Source organism: Pseudorasbora parva, chromosome 14 (genome assembly GCF_024679245.1).
Source record: "Pseudorasbora parva isolate DD20220531a chromosome 14, ASM2467924v1, whole genome shotgun sequence".
Taxonomy (NCBI): domain Eukaryota; kingdom Metazoa; phylum Chordata; class Actinopteri; order Cypriniformes; family Gobionidae; genus Pseudorasbora; species Pseudorasbora parva.
Window position 1 is genome coordinate 21,089,677 of NC_090185.1, and position 19,685 is coordinate 21,109,361.

The 19,685-nt window shown below is 35.8% G+C and overlaps 1 protein-coding gene and 1 long non-coding RNA gene across 5 annotated transcripts in view; one reads left to right on the forward strand and one right to left on the reverse strand.

The window, feature by feature from the left end:
- The window catches only part of nfia (nuclear factor I/A), a 179,907-nt gene that overhangs the window by 128,839 nt on the left and 31,383 nt on the right, over positions 1-19,685 (reverse strand). The window lies entirely within an intron of this gene.
- Positions 1,786-5,145, forward strand: LOC137039492 (uncharacterized). The gene is made up of 2 exons (XR_010897673.1): positions 1,786-2,001; positions 3,800-5,145. It is a non-coding gene; the product is annotated as an uncharacterized lncRNA (long non-coding RNA).

Sequence of the window (19,685 nt, forward strand, 5' to 3'; positions counted from 1 at the left end):
GCGCATACATGGCTCAAGATTTCTGAGCATTAAACCGTGAAACAAACACCAAGGTGCGTTTTGTTCAACGCAAATAGGTGTTAATTAACACAGCGCTGTGTATGATAGAAATGATAGGAAACTGCATATTAATTATGCTCACAACTCACAGTCACACTAACTTGCTGCAGGTGCAGGTCCGTCCCTCTGGTGTTTTTCACGAGCTACTCTGTGATTGGGCAAAACACTGAAACTCAAAGCTCACACCGTCGCTATTGGGCAAGTTTCACACGCATGTGACAGCAACCACTCCTCAGCTTTTCGGCAAACAGCCTCGCGGAACACAAAATAAATTAGATTGGGAATACAGAGAGCGCTTATCTTCATGATATCAGACTTCCGTTTGTGTTTTGACAGCCTGACGGGAATGCAAAGGCTCAATCTGTGCCACACGGTCGGTCAGTCAGACCTGACGCTGAAATTAGGTGTTTCAAACTTTATGGTGTACTAAAAAACACATTTAAGTAGGAAAAATAATAATATAATAACAATTGTTTTGTATTTTCTTCTTGACCTTGAGCGAAAAGAAAGTGAGAGCTGAACGAACTATAATTATGTCAATCATGTAGCCTATAGGCTATAGGTTAGTTTGCTTAAATTTAGCTTGAGGTTTAATATTTAATATAGGGCATATTTAAATAAATTACCTTTCAAATGAATTAATGACCCTTAAACACTCTCATTTTTGTAGTAAAGCAAAGAAAAACTGAAGGGACAAAATTCTTCACGCTTCATATTTTGACAGGTATCCAGGTGCACGCGCGCGTTCTATAGAACCGACGTTCCATTAGATTCAGCAGCGCGCGCTGGTTTAATCGTTATTTGAATGTGAACTTCTGGAACTTCAGAACGTTTCTCGACGTCTCTCTTGTCACGTCGCGTGTCGAAAAGCCAATCACCTGCATTTAATCATGCAGAACTTCAAAGCGGCCTAGAAACTTCCAGAGAATTGGATCAATGAATCCAATAGGCCAGATTTCCACTGTAACGTTTTCAGAAATTGGAAATCAAATGTAACCTATTAAACATTTGTGGAGCATCTACAAATACCCACTCAGGCCTAAATGTGCTTTAATTTACGTCATTAAAACGTCATTTAATTTACGCATTGATTTCAGCACTAATTGGCTGAACAGCGCCTATAGGCCTGATGACGAACTGTTCACTGACGATGTTGGCGGGAAGAAACAGGTGAGAACTGAAAACTAACAAACAAAAAAGCACTGTATTAGATATTTTACATTATTAATAATTTTAGCAGCAATTTACATGACATTCTGCGTCAAACATGAACTTTATATTCACTTTGAAAAAGTTCAAATGAATACAATTGGTTGATCTAAATGGCCTTGAATTTTTACACGTTTACACTAATTTAATATGGTATTTAATTCAGACTCGTGGTATAGGTTAAGAAAAAAACGTCATTAAAAGTGCAATATATTAACCCAAAAATGTTGTTGTCTATAAACAATGAGCTACAAAACAAAACCTACACCGGTTTTTTTCCCCTCTGGTCCTTTTAGGTAAGACGAATGTTAAGCATTCAATGTCGAATAACACACACACACACACACACACACACACACACACACACACACACACACACACACACAATAATTTTATTTATAATAAAATTCTAAGATTCGCATAATTTTGTCTCGTTTAATTGTGGCAGACATTAAGAGACGCCTTTATAGCATTTTCTGCCAAGTTCTAGGAATGCCAAGGCGACTGTGCCAAGGCTTTTGGAGGCAGAGTGGCAAAGACGAAGCATAAACTGCAGTGTGTAAAGGACGACGGAGTGAACTACAGGGACTGAACTCTTCCAAAGAAACCATCATTTGGGGTTTATGGTGCATTTTCGGCTAATTTTTAAGTGTGGAAAAAGTCTCGGGACCAAATCAGGTGATGTACCTAATCCCACTTGGATGGAGGTTCTCCTCAACTTGAGTGGTGGACGTGAGTAATCACTTTTTTATTCGAGATTAGCACAAGAAAGGGTAAAAACGAATACATCTGTGAGGTCTTATTTGAGAATCCGCTGCCAGACGAGTCTGTCTGCATGAGGAAATCTGTGTCAGTGTGTGTGTGTGTGTGTGTGTGTGTGTGTGTGTGTGTGTGTGTGTGTGTGTGTGTGTGTGTGTGTGTGTGTGTGTGTGTGTGTGGAGAAAAAAAAGTGCGCGCTGAAGTTTCGCTGAACATCTCGATAGTCTTCAGGGGTAAAAATGCGTAAAACTCAGCGTTATATCGCCATCTAATGAAAAACCATCCTCAAGAAGGCTAAAACTTATTGTGTAAAAAGTCAATGCAGCAAGCTATTTATCTGGCTTTCAATGAGCTAATGTTGGGGCCACTACAAAATATTAGTAAAGTAAGCACTTTTAATCACTTCTAAATTTATGCAGCTGCGGGAACTTGTGAATGACAATTTCCGTAACATTTAAAAAACGAGAAAATAATAAAACATACTCGGAAGGTCATTTGGAAATGTATATTCTAGTTCAATTCACACAAAGGACGTGCCATAATTTATATGCAGACAAATTAAATCAGCAGCTCGAAATATTGACATATTTAAATGATTGTAGTTTGCATAAAGACATTCTCGTAAAAATCATTCGTAGACTCTTTATGCAGGATGCGTCAGTTGAAAACTAATTATACAATTATTAGCTCAAATCATACTCGTATATAACCAAACAACAAAACACAATGCAAATGAGTTCATGAAAATGCTAGTGAGGAGAGATGCACACATCCATATAAAGATTAATTTACTGAGGTACAAAAATACGCTTTTACAGTGTGCAATGATCATTATAAGCTATTAAAAAAAGAGTAAGAAGGAAAAGTAGATTTTGTAAAGCCGAGTTAAATAATATAACCTCTAACTGAATAAATAGGCTAAATAGAACATTTTGCTACCATTGATCTAACTACAGATACAATATGCTACCATTTAAACCCAAAAAATAAGTGAAAATAAGCCTTAAAATTAAATAAAAAATAATGTATTAACGGTATAAACAATTATATTATCATTCAATAATAATAATATTATTAAAATAAAGATGTATAACCGTTAGCCATGCATATAATACCACAATACTGTATGCGTCTTAAAAACCATTAGGCATTTTTATTATTATTATTATAATTATCGTTATTATAATTAATAATATAATTTAGAATATAAATGATTATTTATAATGGACTCAAAGCTGATGATCATTAATTTAGCCCGACTTCCTCGTCCATTCTATTCGGTCAGGCATCAAATATAGGTAGAGACTCCACCTAGAGGCTGTGATCTGAACTGACAGGTCTCGAAACGCATATATAAAACGAAAAAATAATAAATCAAAGGTCTCTTTTCAAACACACGTAAAATATATTTCAAATTATAAGTGGGTCAGTGATTTTAAATCCCTAATGTTTTGCGTTAGAGCATTTTAAGAGTAAACGGACACTATTTTGTGTGGTAAATAAGATGTGTGGTATGCATATAGATGGGATGTCTATTATAATAATCCCAGATTGTTATTTTGTACAGTTGTAATAATATAATCAACATTTTAAAACCATGTTCCGAACAACTAATCAGGCCAATGTTTGTGTCCAAAATATCTGGAGTGTTTAGTAATATACTATATTTCAGTAATGACGAGCGGGACTTAACAGACTTCAGTCTGAATGATCTGAGAGTGAACTGGAGATGTGTAACTAATTCACCTTTTCTCTTGCATTCCATTAAAAGCCACAAGAGGGTGATCTTTCAATACAGAAGCCCTTTTGATATCCGGTCTGAGCGTCTGTAACAGTGAGCCCTGCTTCCAGTTCAGCGAGAGTGCTTTGTCCATCAGTGCTGAACTCAAACCGCTTCTGAAAGCTGTCAACTATCACAAGCACTGCAATAAACAAATGCTGGAAATCATGACAAACATTTCTCGTTTGTGTTTAAAAGGAGGATAAAGTGACGTGGCGAGCGCATTTTTCTCTTTACATTCACCCAAATGAGGCTGATTTAAAGATGAGTGTTTGGGAATGATAAACGCAGTGGCTTTCCAAATGTAAATACCACCCAAGCTCGGGGGTCCCACGCTCGAGCGGCACACACACCTGGAGCGACGGCACTGTGGGACAGGATTTTTGTGGAATGGGGGTCGATGAGGGGATTGTGTGGAGTCGCTGGATCCGGGGCTACAGTTCTGCTTAGGCAGCCGGAGGGTAATAACATTATCCAGCACTATAGCAGCTTGCCTTCGGGGCTTTGCCAAGCCGGGCCTTATGAATAAACAACAAGAAACACGACAGAGGATCCCCTTACTCTACCTCTATTGTGCTTTTAAATAGGCTGAAGCTTTAATACACTCAGAGTTTGCATGTCTAACGACAGGTGATTTTTAAAAGGGGATGGAAAACGTATAAAATGGCAGTTCGCGTTCAGTACAAGATCATGTATATTGTGTATTAACTCCACAAATTCATTTCTTTAATGTCAGTGAGACAGGTACGGAAGTGAATTGGGTATAGTATAGCCAAAATATGTTAACAATATCTGAGTGTTTACATATTTTACAGTGACAGTAAAAAAAAAGATCACTTATTAACCGCATAGTTAACGCATTGTGTTGATTAGCTCCAAAAATGAGTTACAGTGAGGCAGATGCAGTGGAAATGAATGTAGCCTGTTTGTAAGCATCAAAATATTCAGTTTTAATAGTACAGCCAAAAGACATAAACAATATGAATATTTAGTGTGATGAAATCTCTGATCTGTGTAAATTGTATAACTGTGTGGCCATGATAACTATAACGACTGTAAAAGGATGGTTTAAACAACTTTACAGCTCAAATAATACACGTTTCAGCCGAAGAATTGATGCAAGTACTTTTATAAAATGATAAGATTCATATTTCTGCTTTTAACCCCTCAACAAACTGTCCCCACACTGTAAAAAGTGATCAGTTGACTTAAAATCATTATGTAATAGACTTTATGCGTAATTGAAAAATTTAAGTTTTGTGAACTTGACGATTCCACATAACTTTATATATTTTTTAATGAAGCATTGTTTCTTTATTGAATTTTTTTTTTGTGTGTGTGAAAAAGGGTTTCATCACTTTTTATAGTGCACTGTAAAAAAGGCACCTTGATTTGAACTTTTTAAATTAAGAAGAAAAAAAAATGTTTTACTTATTTTGATGAATTAAAGCAATGTAAAAACTTATGTTGTCATTACTTATTGATCATATAATTTTTAGTGTATTATTCATATATTATAGGATTTTTGAACTTTTAATATTTTCAGTTTTCATTTAAATTTGAGTGTTTTATTGATTTATGTGCTCTTTTCATTTTTATTAGTTGGTTTTATAATATTTCTATTAAGCTTTAATTCATTTTTATGTCAATTCTTAGTTTTAGTTATTTTAGTACGTCAACTTAAGGCCTTATCATCAAGGCAACTTTAAAAAATGTTACGTTTTTTAAAGCTTAAATTTGAATCAAAATTCATTTGTATTTTATTTCAGTTCTTTAAAAATGTTAGCATTTCAAACTTCAAATTCATTTTATTTTGGATAGGCCTAGTTGTTGAGGATAATTTTCTGTTTTTCATTTAAGTTTTTAGAGTTCTTCATCATCTTTTTATATTTAATTTTATTTCACCTTTATTTCAATTAATGAAAACAATTTTTAAAAGTTAAATTTTTAGTCAAAAATAACACTGCTGCCACAACTGCAGTCAAGTGAGCTTAACTTCTACTGCACTTTGAATGTTCCTTCAATTAAAAGATTTTGTTAGAAAAAATATTATTAAAATAAACCTGTTTTCTATCTTTTAGAGCTATACGACTTCAAAATCCCCATTGTTCAATCAGCGTTGAGAGAATGTGTCCGTGGAGTGTGTGTTTGTGTTGGTAAGGGTGAGACGGGGTGGGGGAGGAGTGCTGGTGCTGGTTTGTGAAGCACTGGGCTCCACCTGCTGCCACTGAGATGCCAGCGCTGGAATAAGGCCAGGATTGGCCCACAGTAAACCTCTCTCTCTCTCTCACACACACACACACACACACACACACACACATACACGTCTATATTACCAAGAGGGGACTATCACTCTACACTATCAAAGAGGGGACCTGTGTTTCTAGTCATTTTGAAGAAACAAAAATCACATACAAAATTTTCTTTTAAGGTCCTTATTCATAATATAACTTCAAATAAGCATTTTTTTATTTTTTAAAAAATATGCCAAGAGGGGACCTGAACGATGTCTACCTATCCAACAGGGGACCTCCATAGACTCTAATGGAGCTGTGTGTGTTTGTGTGTGACCGATGTCTACCTATCCAACAGGGGACCTCCATTAGTCTGCAGTGGAGCTGTGTGTGAATGTGAAGTGAGCTGGCAGTCAAGTCTGTCTTCATTTTATATATATATATATATATATATATATATATATATATATATATATATATATATATATATATATATATATATATATATATATATATATATATATATATATATATATATATATATGCATTTGGCATATATGCCATCTCCACCATTACATGTCTTTACAAATAAATAACATAAATGCAGTTAAGCTTCGTACAGACTATATAATGTGTCAAGTAATATGTCTTTTTATAATAACTGTGTTCTTTTGAATGTACTGAGAAGTATTTATTTGTAACCTAAAATATACTTTAATACTTTAATTTATTTTGAAGCTTATTTTTAAATATATTTATTACACAGTCGCAATAAAGTTACAAGATGTAACATCAAGTAACACACTACACTTAGTTAGTCCACAAGTCTTCTTGTGTTTTAGTATTTTAGTCAACACATTAAAATAAGTTAACTTGTTTACTCAGGCATCTGGTATCACAATAGGCACACACACACACAAACACAATATACCTTAGACATAACACCTAATACATTACAGAAAAGTCATTTCTTTAAGAAATTCATTCTCTGTTGTGTCTTCATAATTACAGTATATGATCAGTCCACATCTCTCATTTAAGATTATTGTCAGGTACACCAATGTATTTACATTATTGAATATTACGGGTCATTATTGAATAGTGATGACGTTACACACACACTGACTCAGGTCCCCTGTTAGATAGTAAATCACGACGCCTGTGTGTTTGCTGTGACATTTCTTATCATCACAAACACACTGCAAAGATTTAGAGTTTTAACAGCAATAACTGAGTTTAAAGGGTTAAATCAAGCAGAAAAAGCTCTCTAATGTATTAATTGCAGGTAATTATTGAATAGTGACTACGTTACACACACACTGACTAGGTCCCCTGTTAGATAGTAAATCACGACGCCTGTGTGTTTGCTGTGACATTTCTTATAATCACAAACACTCTGTAAAGATTTAGAGTTTTTACAGCAATACCTGAGTTTAAAGGGTTAAATCAAGCAGAAAAAGCTCTCTAATGTATTAAATGCAGGTCATTATTGAATAGTGATTACGTTGCACACACACTCACTCAGGTCCCCTGTTAGATAGTAAATCACGACGCCTGTGTGTTTGCTGTGACATTTCTTATCATCACAAACACACTGTAAAGATTTAGAGTTTTTACAGCAACACCTGAGTTTAAAGGGTTAAATCAAGCAGAGATAGCTCTCTAATGTATTAATTGCAGGCCATTATTGAATAGTGATTACGTTACACACACACACTGACTCAGGTCCCCTGTTAGATAGTAAATCACGACGCCTGTGTGTTTGCTGTGTCATTTCTTATCATCACAAACACACTGCAAATATTTAGAGTTTTTACAGCAATACCTGAGTTTAAAGGGTTAAATCAAGCAGAAAAAGCTCTCTAATGTATTAATTGCAGGTCATTATTGAATAGTGACTACGTTACACACACACACTGACTCAGGTCCCCTGTTAGATAGTAAATCACGACGCCTGTGTATTTGCTGTGACATTCCTTATCATCACAAACACACTGTAAAGATTTAGAGTTTTTACAGCAATACCTGAGTTTAAAGGGTTAAATCAAGCAGAAAAAGCTCTCTAATGTATTAATTGCAGGCCATTATTGAATAGTGATTACGTTACACACACACACTGACTCAGGTCCCCTGTTAGATAGTAAATCACGACGCCTGTGTGTTTGCTGTGACATTTCTTATAATCACAAACACACTGTAAAGATTTAGAGTTTTTACAGCAATACCTGAGTTTAAAGGGTTAAATCAAGCAGAAATAGCTCTCTAATGTATTAATTGTAGGTCATTATTGAATAGTGATTACGTTACACACACACTGACTCAGGTCCCCTGTTAGATAGTAAATCACGACGCCTGTGTGTTTGCTGTGACATTTCTTATCATCACAAACACACTGCAAAGATTTAGAGTTTTAACAGCAATAACTGAGTTTAAAGGGTTAAATCAAGCAGAAAAAGCTCTCTAATGTATTAATTGCAGGTAATTATTGAATAGTGACTACGTTACACACACACTGACTAGGTCCCCTGTTAGATAGTAAATCACGACGCCTGTGTGTTTGCTGTGACATTTCTTATAATCACAAACACTCTGTAAAGATTTAGAGTTTTTACAGCAATACCTGAGTTTAAAGGGTTAAATCAAGCAGAAATAGCTCTCTAATGTATTAAATGCAGGTCATTATTGAATAGTGATTACGTTGCACACACACTCACTCAGGTCCCCTGTTAGATAGTAAATCACGACGCCTGTGTGTTTGCTGTGACATTTCTTATCATCACAAACACACTGTAAAGATTTAGAGTTTTTACAGCAACACCTGAGTTTAAAGGGTTAAATCAAGCAGAGATAGCTCTCTAATGTATTAATTGCAGGCCATTATTGAATAGTGATTACGTTACACACACACACTGACTCAGGTCCCCTGTTAGATAGTAAATCACGACGCCTGTGTGTTTGCTGTGTCATTTCTTATCATCACAAACACACTGCAAATATTTAGAGTTTTTACAGCAATACCTGAGTTTAAAGGGTTAAATCAAGCAGAAAAAGCTCTCTAATGTATTAATTGCAGGTCATTATTGAATAGTGACTACGTTACACACACACACACTGACTCAGGTCCCCTGTTAGATAGTAAATCACGACGCCTGTGTATTTGCTGTGACATTCCTTATCATCACAAACACACTGTAAAGATTTAGAGTTTTTACAGCAATACCTGAGTTTAAAGGGTTAAATCAAGCAGAAAAAGCTCTCTAATGTATTAATTGCAGGCCATTATTGAATAGTGATTACGTTACACACACACACTGACTCAGGTCCCCTGTTAGATAGTAAATCACGACGCCTGTGTGTTTGCTGTGACATTTCTTATAATCACAAACACACTGTAAAGATTTAGAGTTTTTACAGCAATACCTGAGTTTAAAGGGTTAAATCAAGCAGAAATAGCTCTCTAATGTATTAATTGTAGGTCATTATTGAATAGTGATTACGTTACACACACACTGACTCAGGTCCCCTGTTAGATAGTAAATCACGACGCCTGTGTATTTGCTGTGACATTTCTTATAATCACAAACACACTGTAAAGATTTAGAGTTTTTACAGCAATACCTGAGTTTAAAGGGTTAAATCAAGCAGAAATAGCTCTCTAATGTATTAATTGCAGGTAATTATTGAATAGTGACTACGTTACACACACACTGACTCAGGTCCCCTGTTAGATAGTAAATCACGACGCCTGTGTGTTTGCTGTGACATTTCTTATCATCACAAACACACTGTAAAGATTTAGAGTTTTTACAGCAATACCTGAGTTTAAAGGGTTAAATCAAGCATAAATAGCTCTCTAATGTATTAATTGCAGGTAATTATTGAATAGTGATTACGTTACACACACACTGACTCAGGTCCCCTGTTAGATAGTAAATCACGACGCCTGTGTGTTTGCTGTGACATTTCTTATCATCACAAACACACTGCAAAGATTTAGAGTTTTTACAGCAATACCTGAGTTTAAAGGGTTAAATCAAGCAGAAATAGCTCTCTAATGTATTAATTGCAGGCCATTATTGAATAGTGATTATGTTACACACACACTGACTCAGGTCCCCTGTTAGATAGTAAATCACGACGCCTGTGTGTTTGCTGTGACATTTCTTATCATCACAAACACACTGCAAAGATTTAGAGTTTTTACAGCAATACCTGAGCTTAAAGGGTTAAATCAAGCAGAAATAGCTCTCTAATGTATTAATTGCAGGTAATTATTGAATAGTGACTACGGTACACACACACTGAGTCGAGTCCCCTGTTAGATAGTAAATCACGATGCCTGTGTGTTTGCTGTGTCATTTCTTATCATCACAAACACTCTGCAAAGATTTAGAGTTTTTACAGCAATACCTGAGTTTAAAGGGTTAAATCAAGCAGAAATAGCTCTCTAATGTATTAATTGCCGGTCATTATTGAATAGTGATTTACGTTACACACACACTGACTCAGGTCCCCTGTTAGATAGTAAATCACGACGCCTGTGTGTTTGCTGTGACATTTCTTATCATCACAAACACACTGTAAAGATTTAGAGTTTTTACAGCAATACCTGAGTTTAAAGGGTTAAATCAAGCAGAAAAAGCTCTCTAATGTATTAATTGCAGGTCATTATTGAATAGTGATTAGGTTACACACACACTCACTCAGGTCCCCTGTTAGATAGTAAATCACGACGCCTGTGTGTTTGCTGTGACATTTCTTATCATCACAAACACACTGTAAAGATTTAGAGTTTTTACAGCAATAACTGAGTTTAAAGGGTTAAATCAAGCAGAAATAGCTCTCTAATGTATTAATAGATAGTTAGATGTTAGATAGTAAATCACGACGCCTGTGTGTTTCTCTCCTCAACCCCCACAACCCCCCACTCACAATTTACATTTCAATAAGGGAGACTTGAAAAACCAGTTTGTGAACCACAGGCCAATAGAGCTCCAACTACCAGTGTGGCAGAACCATTCTCAAATAAACTAGAGAAGATGCTGGGATTTGCCCTGCCAAATTAAACTAAATTACATTTTTTACAATCGCTAGGCCACATTTCTCAATACTTTGGTCATTTTCAAAATCCTTCACACAGTTCTCCAAACCAACTTTCTGCTCCACATCAGTTATTTCACATTCAAAATCCACAAAAACCAACAAAACACTTAATTCATGTCTCGAATCAAGTGCCAATGATCCACAGTTTAGCTTGCACAGACTGAAGTTGTGATCACTGTGTGAAGAGTTGAAAAAGTTGAAAAAGTGTGTTTATTATTGAGAAATGTTTTGTAAAAGAACATTTGATATCACAGCTTAACTGTAGATCAACATTGCTTTAGCAAAAAATGCATTCAATGGCGACATCTTTCAATTTACCTGAAATCTTTTCTCACTTTGACACAAACACAATCAAATCTTTGTTCTACAGGCCAATTCGCACATCCTTACATGCTGTTTTCAAAAGTGTTAAACTTATGGACAAAACAATAACATAATACAAAACTGAATGAGACAGCAATTTACAACATGTATACCGTAATACTGTAATGCAATTTATCCTGCTAAAAAAATCAAACACTATCAAAGCAACTTTGATGAAACTGAACACCAACACCAGTGTTAGACCATTACCATCCATTCAAAAGAGGAAACTTAGGAATAATGTTGTACTGTACTGTAAGCATGCAGTGAATAATAAGCAGCAGAGAGTGTCATTCTAGTTTTGTAAAGACATTTTAATTGTATAATGTTCCTGATGTTAGTGTTGGATAAACCTGTGCCGTGCTCTGTAAGAATGAGTTGATTTGTAAATGTAAAATTAACTGCTGTGAAGCTGAAAGTTGGTTAGCAAATGTATAAACTCCTCACTCAGTTCTCCTAAATATTGGGAAATATGTCATAGCGATTGTAATTTCATTTCATCATGTAATTTCAATTTATTTTTGGCAGTGTATTTGGTCTAGGACATAGGTAACAGTAGTGAGGTTCTGTGTCTCACCTGTGAGAGTCTTCATGCATTGAAATGTAAATTACTGGTGGGGGGTTGAGCAGCAAACTCAACACACACACTATTCTCTATTCCAATTTCAAGAGCACATCTAAACCACTAGCCCAAGTCTGTCAGTAGTTGTAATATAACACTGTATTGTCCTCACTGTAAAAAAAAAAAATTATATATATATATATATAATAAGTTAATAATTTTAAAGTTACTTTTTCTCAAAGTGTATGTTCACTTAACTGAACCTACTATGACATAAGCAACTATGTTTACTGGGATACTTCCTATTTTTTAAAAAATAATTTTGTATTAATTTTAGCATTTTAGTTTAGCATTCGTGGACTGTCAGAGATACAGCTTTTGGGGCGTGTGCTTCAGGTGTTCACCCATATAGCACGTGAGTAATGAAGAGCCTTCTGAAGCAAAGTGGCACGTTTGTGTAAGAACAATGTCCATATTTTAAACTTTATACACTAAACAAACTATTTTTATTGAAAGAAATTGTGTTTTAGTGTTATTATGAAAAGAGTAACCCCTGACGCTAAGTTTTGTTTAGCTCTATCTTCTCTCTTCTGCGTTTGTCAGTGCACATACGTCAAGGATTCATGGGTGAAGAAGGGTTACTCTTTAAAGGACAACTCCGGTGAGAAATGACCCTAGGGGTAATTAACAGATGGTTACCGAGTAGATCGTTCTCTGGGATGCGTTTTCATGGAAATCAAGTGTAAAGAGTTTTATCTCTAAAAACAGATTTGAGTGATGAACGCTGTGCTAAGTGATGAACTGTGACTTGGAATCTCATATGGGCCGTTGTTTCCGGAAGAAAGCACTGAACGCAGTAGAGAAAAAAAAGAAAAAAAAGTCCATGTAATTAGATTTCACAAACTTAATTCCTATCGACCAGCTCACTTAGCACAACGTTCGTGGCTCGACTAGTCGAGACTGTTTTCCAAGATGGCTGCAGTCTGTAAACGTGTAATGTACTGTCTTTATAAAGTATCTTCTTATCAAACCGTTTGTACTCTAACAAGTTCTCAATGCTGCGGTTTGCATGTAGGGACCCTCATTATGCTGCCGTGTTAGTGTGAGGATATGTTGAGCCTTGTTAGTGGTATTAACTAGCGATTTAATTTCACTTATTCCATGCCCCATAGACAAACATTATAAGCTAATCTGTGTTTAGAGATAAAACTCTTTAAATTCGATTTTCATGAAACCGCATCCCAGAGAACGATCTACTCGGTAACCATCTGTTAATTACCCCTAGGGTCATTTCTCACCGGAGTTGTCCTTTAAGCACAATGTGATTCGTGTGGCACTGAAAACCGAAAGCTAGTATTTTAGTCTATGGATCAGTTACTGTGTGGATCAGTTATATGATGGTTAGATGCACTTTTATGGACCGACAAGGCACTGGCATTTTAAAGCTGGGAAGAGCCAGGACTTTTTTAATATAAATTTAAATAACTCAGATTTTATTCATTTGAAAAAAGAATGTCATATACACTTGGGATGACTTGAGGGTGAGTAAATCATGGGCTAATTTTCATTTGTAGGTGAACTAACTGCTGTAAACTGGGCCCACAAACACAGTAGATCCACACAACCCCCCACACAATTTACATTTTAATAATAATAAATAAGGGAAGACTTGAAAACCTAGGGCCCTATAATTTCCGCAATCACGGAATCGCGGACGGAATCGCGGAATTGGCATATTAACGCGGAATCTGGTGTTAACGCAGATTTCCCCGGAATTTTACATATTTGTAATGAAATTCTGTGTCGTGTGGGTGGAGAACGTATGTCTGAGGAAAGTGCAGACCGGGGGGAGCAAATCTTCGCGACACAACCCCTCCCGTCATTTCAGCTCGCCCTTCAAAACAATGAAAGTATGGCGAAGTTGGTCTCCACGGCTCTGCTTTCGGCAGCGAAAAAGTTAAGAAACTCGACGCTAACGGCGGTTTCACACTGCACGCACAGGCGGCGCAGAAGCTTTCCGTATGGAGAGCGTGAGCCGCGCTCGTGTATTGCACAGACAGACAAATATTGTCCATTCTGTCAGATTTTCCGGTGTTCTGCTCGACCCCTGTCATCTCGTGCTTTGATTTATAATGTGCACATTAGGCAGCAATGCATATCTGCTGCAAATGCGACCGTTTTCCCCTCTGTTAGTCTGTTCCAAACATGCATTTAACATGCTCTATATGGGTAGTTTACATGATAAGTAACCTTAAAGTTAAAATTAAGCATCTAGTTTTAATCATTTAAAGGGGCCTTTGAAGTTGGGGAAAAAAAACTTCTGGCAGTGTTGTGTTTTCGTGTATTTTTATTTTTCACAGCTCTGGATATCATTATGGTGATTGTTAAACACACAGAACAATTCACTACATGATTTCATGGTGCAATGTTTTTTTATGTTAATTTTCAAATTTAAATGTTTTACTTAAGAGTACTTAAGAGTACTGTAAAAGATGATTCTTATGATTTTTTTTTTTTTAGTTCTTTTTAAAAAAAAATTACTTGAAAGAAAAAGCTAATGGAGCACTTTCATTTTAACTTATATAAACTATTATAATTTATTTTACCGGAAAGTTTAAAGCTAATAACCATTAATATTTGAAGTATTTGAAGTGCAGTGTTATGTCAAATATCATATTTGTCCTAAAAAGTAAATGTGATGTTTGTTACCTCGATAAATTTAAGGTCATTCCTATTTTTTGTTTTATGTTGTATTATATTAACATTAAAAGCAAACTCTTTTTTCACCAAAATTACAGTAAAGGGTAAAAAAACTGAATTACCAAACATTTTAACAGAAAAAAAGGAATCTGCAAAAATTAAAACGGAAAAAACGGAATTTGGGAAAAAATAAAACGGATTTTATAGGGCCCTAAAAACCCAGTTTGTGAACCAAAGGCCAACCTAGAGGAAAGGAAAATCAAACCTGAGATCTCCTTCTCAACTCACATCTTTCTCCTAGACAGAAATGAGATCAAGTGAACATCAAATTGAGACATAAGGCTAAGTCTCCTGCTTCTCACATGTTTATCCTGAGACAAAAAATGACATTCTCTCATGTTTATCTCCACTAAAGTTTCATAAGAGATCTCAACAACATCACATACTGTGCTCTGATTTGTCTCCTTGGCTAGAGAGACTGCTCATATGCGTCTCCTCTAAAGTTTCAGAAGGGATCTCAACAGTATCGCATGCTGTGCTCAGACTTTTTTCTTCAGCTAGATACTCTGGAACTCTCACTTTTGTCACCTCTAAAAAGTTTCATAAAAGATCTCAATAACATCACACACTGTGCTCAGAATATTCTCCTTAGTTAAAGTCTCTGGCACTCTCAAATTTGTCAAACAAATGTTGGTCACTTTTTCAAAACTCTTCACAGAGTGATCACAACTTCAGTCTGTGCAAGCTAAACTGTGGATCATTGGCACTTGATTTGAGACATGAATTAAGTGTTTTGTTAGTTTTTGTGGATTTTGAATGTGAAATAACTGATGTGAAGCAGAAAGTTGGTTTGGCGAACAAGTTTTGAAAATGACCAAAGTATTGAGAAACGTGGCCTAGCGATTGTAAAAACTGTAATTTAGTTTAATTTGGCAGGTCAAATCCCAGCATCTTCTCTAGTTTATTTGAGAAGGGTTCTGCCACATTGGTAGTTTGAGCTCTATTGGCCTGTGGTTCACAAACTGGTTTTTCAAGTCTCCTTTATTGAAATGTAAATTGTGAGTGGGGGGTTGTGGGGGTTGAGGAGAGAAACACACAGGCGTCGTGATTTACTATCTAACAGGGGACCTGAGTCAGTGTGTGTGTAACGTAATCACTATTCAATAATGACCTGCATTTAATACATTAGAGAGCTATTTCTGCTTGATTTAACCCTTTAAACTCAGTTATTGCTGTAAAAACTCTAAATCTTTACAGTGTGTTTGTGATGATAAGAAATGTCACAGCAAACACACAGGCGTCGTGATTTACTATCTAACTGAGGACCTGAGTCAGTGTGTGTGTAACATATTCACTATTCAATAATGACTGGCAATTAATACATTAGAGAGCTATTTCTGCTTGATTTAACCCTTTAAACTCAGGTATTGCTGTAAAAACTCTAAATCTTTACAGTTTGTTTGTGTAATAAGAAATGTCACAGCAAACACACAGGCGTCGTGATTTACTATCTAACAGGGGACCTGAGTCAGTGTGTGTGTAACGTAATCACTATTCAATAATGACCGGCAATTAATACATTAGAGAGCTATTTCTGCTTGATTTAACCCTTTAAACTCAGGTATTGCTGTAAAAACTCTAAATCTTTACAGTTTGTTTGTGTAATAAGAAATGTCACAGCAAACACACAGGCGTCGTGATTTACTATCTAACAGGGGTCCTGAGTGAGTGTGTGTGTAAAATAATCACTATTCAATAATGACCTGCAATTAATACATTGGAGAGCTATTTCTGCTTGATTTAACCCTTTAAACTCAGGTATTGCTGTAAAAACTCTAAATCTTTACAGTGTTTGTGATGATAAGAAATGTCACAGCAAACACACAGGCGTCGTGATTTACTATCTAACAGGGGACCTGAGTGAGTGTGTGTGTAACGTAATCACTATTCAATAATGACCTGCAATTAATACATTAGAGAGCTATTTCTGCTTGATTTAACCCTTTAAACTCAGGTTTTGCTGTAAAAACTCTAAATCTTTACAGTGTGTTTGTGATGATAAGAAATGTCACAGCAAACACACAGGCGTCGTGATTTACTATCTAACGGGACTCGACTCAGTGTGTGTGTGTAACATATTCATTATTCAATAATGACCTGCAATTAATACATTAGAGAGCTATTTCTGCTTGATTTAACCCTTTAAACTCAGGTATTGCTGTAAAAACTCTAAATCTTTACAGAGTGTTTGTGATTATAAGAAATGTCACAGCAAACACACAGGCGTCGTGATTTACTATCTAACAGGGGACCTGAGTGAGTGTGTGTGTAACATAATCACTATTCAATAATGACCTGCAATTAATACATTAGAGAGCTATTTCTGCTTGATTTAACCCTTTAAACTCAGTTATTGCTGTAAAAACTCTAAATCTTTGCAGTGTGTTTATGATGATAAGAAATGTCACAGCAAACACAAAGGCATCGTGATTTACTATCTAACAGGGGACCTGAGTCAGTGTGTGTGTAACGTAATCACTATTCAATAATGACCGGCAATTAATACATTAGAGAGCTATTTCTGCTTGATTTAACCCTTTAAGCTCAGGTATTGCTGTAAAAACTCTAAATCTTTACAGTTTGTTTGTGATGATAAGAAATGTCACAGCAAACACACAGGCGTCGTGATTTACTATCTAACAGGGGACCTGAGTGAGTGTGTGTGTGTAACGTAATCACTATTCAATAATGACCTGCAATTAATACATTAGAGAGCTATTTCTGCTTGATTTACCCTTTAAACTCAGGTCTTGCTGTAAAAACTCTAAATCTTTGTAGTGTGTTTATGATGATAAGAAATGTCACAGCAAACACACAGACGTCGTGATTTACTATCTAACAGGGGACCTGAGTCAGTGTGTGTGTGTAACGTAATCACTATTCAATAATGACCTGCAATTAATGCATTAGAGAGCTATTTCTGCTTGATTTAACCCTTTAAACTCAGGTATTGCTGTAAAACCTCTAAATCTTTGCAGTGTGTTTATGACAACAAGAAATGTCACAGCAAACACACAGGCGTCGTGATTTACTATCTAACAGGGGACCTGAGTGAGTGTGTGTGTAACGTAATCACTATTCAATAATGACCTGCAATTAATACATTAGAGAGCTATTTCTGCTTGATTTAACCCTTTAAACTCAGGTATTGCTGTAAAAACTCTAAATCTTTACAGTGTGTTTGTGATGATAAGAAATGTCACAGCAAACACACAGGCGTCGTGATTTACTATCTAACAGGGGACCTGAGTGAGTGTGTGTGTAAAATAATCACTATTCAATAATGACCTGCAATTAATACATTAGAGAGCTATTTCTGCTTGATTTAACCCTTTAAACTCAGGTATTGCTGTAAAAACTCTAAATCTTTACAGTGTGTTTGTGATGATAAGAAATGTCACAGCAAACACACAGGCGTCGTTATTTACTATCTAACAGGGGACCTGAGTGAGTGTGTGTGTAACGTAATCACTATTCAATAATGACCTGCAATTAATACATTAGAGAGCTATTTCTGCTTGATTTAACCCTTTAAACTCAGGTATTGCTGTAAAAACTCTAAATCTTTGCAGTGTGTTTGTGATGATAAGAAATGTCACAGCAAACACACAGGCGTCGTGATTTACTATCTAACGGGACTCGACTCAGTGTGTGTGTGTAACATATTCATTATTCAATAATGACCTGCAATTAATACATTAGAGAGCTATTTCTGCTTGATTTAACCCTTTAAACTCAGGTATTGCTGTAAAAACTCTAAATCTTTACAGAGTGTTTGTGATGATAAGAAATGTCACAGCAAACACACAGGCGTCGTGATTTACTATCTAACAGGGGACCTGAGTGAGTGTGTGTGTAACATAATCACTATTCAATAATGACCTGCAATTAATACATTAGAGAGCTATTTCTGCTTGATTTAACCCTTTAAACTCAGGTATTGCTGTAAAACCTCTAAATCTTTGCAGTGTGTTTGTGATGATAAGAAATGTCACAGCAAACACACAGGCGTCGTGATTTACTATCTAACAGGGGACCTGAGTGAGTGTGTGTGTAACGTAATCACTATTCAAAATGACCTGCAATTAATACATTAGAGAGCTTTTTTCTGCTGGATTTAACCCTTTAAACTCAGTTATTGCTGTTAAAACTCTAAATCTTTGCAGTGTGTTTGTGATGATAAGAAATGTCACAGCAAACACACAGGCGTCGTGATTTACTATCTTACAGGGGACCTGAGTCAGTGTGTGTGTAACGTAATCACTATTCAATAATGACCTGCAATTAATACATTAGAGAGCTATTTCTGCTTGATTTAACCCTTTAAACTCAGGTATTGCTGTAAAAACTCTAAATCTTTGCAGTGTGTTTATGATGATAAGAAATGTCACAGCAAACACACAGGTGTCGTGATTTACTATCTAACGGGACTCGACTCAGTGTGTGTGTGTAACATATTCATTATTCAATAATGACCTGCAATTAATACATTAGAGAGCTATTTCTGCTTGATTTAACCCTTTAAACTCAGTTATTGCTGTTAAAACTCTAAATCTTTGCAGTGTGTTTATGATGATAAGAAATGTCACAGCAAACACACAGGCGTCGTGATTTACTATCTAACAGGGGACCTGAGTCAGTGTGTGTGTGTATTGTAATCACTATTCAATAATGACCTGCAATTAATACATTAGAGAGCTATTTCTGCTTGATTCAACCCTTTAAACTCAGGTATTGCTGTAAAAACTCTAAATCTTTGCAGTGTGTTTATGATGATAAGAAATGTCACAGCAAACACACAGGCGTCGTGATTTACTATCTAACAGGGGACCTGCATCATTTTGTTAAACATAAA